Source organism: Schistocerca cancellata, unplaced genomic scaffold, assembly GCF_023864275.1.
Source record: "Schistocerca cancellata isolate TAMUIC-IGC-003103 unplaced genomic scaffold, iqSchCanc2.1 HiC_scaffold_447, whole genome shotgun sequence".
NCBI classification, from domain to species: Eukaryota; Metazoa; Arthropoda; class Insecta; order Orthoptera; family Acrididae; genus Schistocerca; species Schistocerca cancellata.
In genome coordinates this window covers 30,001-32,500 of record NW_026046464.1, presented here as the reverse complement: position 1 = coordinate 32,500, position 2,500 = coordinate 30,001, and the positions used below count along the sequence as shown (strand labels likewise).

Sequence of the window (2,500 nt, the reverse complement as noted above, 5' to 3'; positions counted from 1 at the left end):
TAATTTGCGCGCCTGCTGCCTTCCTTGGATGTGGTAGCCGTTTCTCAGGCTCCCTCTCCGGAATCGAACCCTGATTCCCCGTTACCCGTTACAACCATGGTAGGCGCAGAACCTACCATCGACAGTTGATAAGGCAGACATTTGAAAGATGCGTCGCCGGTACGAGGACCGTGCGATCAGCCCAAAGTTATTCAGAGTCACCAAGGCAAACGGACCGGACGAGCCGACCGATTGGTTTTGATCTAATAAAAGCGTCCCTTCCATCTCTGGTCGGGACTCTGTTTGCATGTATTAGCTCTAGAATTACCACAGTTATCCAAGTAACGTGGGTACGATCTAAGGAACCATAACTGATTTAATGAGCCATTCGCGGTTTCACCTTAATGCGGCTTGTACTGAGACATGCATGGCTTAATCTTTGAGACAAGCATATGACTACTGGCAGGATCAACCAGGGAGCTGCGTCAACTAGAGCTGAGCAGCCGGCCGCCCGGGAGTGTGTCCCAGGGGCCCGCGCGAACACGCAAGCGTCCGCTCAATTATTCTGCAAACAGGAGGAGGCTGAGCTCCCCTGCACAATACACCTCGAAACCCTCTCAGGTCCCGGCGGCGCGCAGCGCCGTCCTAAGTACTTGGTCGGGTTCGAGAGAGGCGCAATCGCCCGGAGTTAGGCGAGTAGACGCTTTAGGTGCGACCACCCGTGCTCCCAACTGAGCTTGCCGCTGCCGACAGAGGCCCGGGAGCGTGCTGTCGTGGCATTGCCGGCGGGAGACAACACGCGCCACCTACGGTGACCGGCAGCTCCAACGCCAGCGCCACAGAAGGGCAAAGGCCCCACGTGGGTGCCGAAGCGAACTCTCCCAGCACAGCGCACGTGCCAACACGTCTGCACAACTGCGATACAAACCACCAGCGAGAACCGCTGGGGCGACCGAGCAGCAGACGGCGTCGCGGCGCCGAGTGCCGGGCGGCGGCGCATCCTCAACGCACACAGTCCTCAGTCGGACCAGCACACTGCAGATGTCCACCGCGCTTCGCACCGGGCCCGCGAGGACCCACTTTGGCCGCCCGGCGCCGCGCGCAGGGTGCCCCGGCGCGCAGCTGCGCCGCCTGCCGCGTCCGTCGGCCGGCGCGCCTGCCACTGGGCGCCCCCACCAGCCGGCTGTAGCGCGTGCGCCCACGCACCGCGCGGCCAGCACGCCGGGCGGCCCCCCCTCACCGGCCGGGGACGGTCCCACCCAGCCACCGCCGCGTATCGCTTCACACACAGATTTGCCCTTACTGATTTACCTCCAGCAACAACAACCGCACCACAATGGGTTTACCAGTTGTTCATTTGCGTTGCGTCACGTCACCAGCAAACGTAGACGTCCATCCCAGTTTGCAAATGCAACGATTATTGCATACCTGTCTGTTAGGTGTCACGACACACTACGTCTGCCCACATACACGCAACAAAATGTGCACGACTAGAGAACACGTGGGAGGTGGCCCCCTACGTATGCGATGTCCATTACGAGACCGACTGTCAACCAGCATCTGTACCATGTCGCAGATGTGGAACGCGGTGCACCATGCTATCACACTGTGTGAGAAGAGACGACTACGTTTGAATACACGCGCCACTACATCAACAGACGGCTCATGCTGATCGCCATCCAGGGCGTCCGTTACTCCCACACGTCTCTATGGCGTACCACACTGCAATGTAGCTGTTATGGGGAGACGGCACGTGGCTGAGTGCACAACATTTGGACCGTATGGTTCGCTGTTGTTGGGCGCAGTCGTACGGTCACACATGTGCCACAGCGTATCATTCAGTACATACGGACCTATGTGCAGTACAATGTGAGGATTAAGCTTACGATATCAGCGGACAGTGGACACAGGCCGTACCACGACGTAGACTGAGCGCTTCGACATGCGAATGCCAGTGAACAGCTGCGAAGGGCATTGAACACGCAAGCACCTGAACGACCAGCGTGCGAAGGCAGGGTGGAGGGGGGGGGGCGATGTACATCCTGCAGTTGTCCACATTACAGTGTACAGCGGGAGCATGTAAAAAGTAAGCAACACTTGCGAAGTGTTCAACATGAAACGACACACAAGAGGGTGGGCGGTGCGAGTAGCGAACTATATTCAGAGGGTTGTGGTTAGACAACACTAGATTAATGTAACGTGTCATATGCCAATTACAGAGCAGGTTAAGGCACAACGTGGGTTAGGTTAAGGCACAACGTGGGTTAGGTTAAGGCACAACGTGGGTTAGGTTAAGGCACAACGTGGGTTAGGTTAAGGCACAACGTGGGTTAGGTTAAGGCACAACGTGGGTTAGGTTAAGGCACAACGTGGGTTAGGTTAAGGCACAACGTGGGTTAGGTTAAGGCACAACGTGGGTTAGGTTAAGGCACAACGTGGGTTAGGTTAAGGCACAACGTGGGTTAGGTTAAGGCACAACGTGGGTTAGGTTAAGGCACAACGTGGGTTAGGTTAAGGCACA

The 2,500-nt window shown here is 57.1% G+C and overlaps 1 non-coding gene across 1 annotated transcript in view; it reads right to left on the bottom strand.

The window, feature by feature from the left end:
* Positions 1 to 458, bottom strand: part of LOC126125985 (small subunit ribosomal RNA) — a 1,909-nt gene extending 1,451 nt beyond the window's left edge. The window contains exon 1 of the ribosomal RNA XR_007526694.1: positions 1 to 458. This exon is cut by the window's left edge and continues 1,451 nt beyond it. This is a non-coding gene — a ribosomal RNA (small subunit ribosomal RNA).
* Between the last annotated feature and the right edge of the window lie 2,042 nt (positions 459 to 2,500).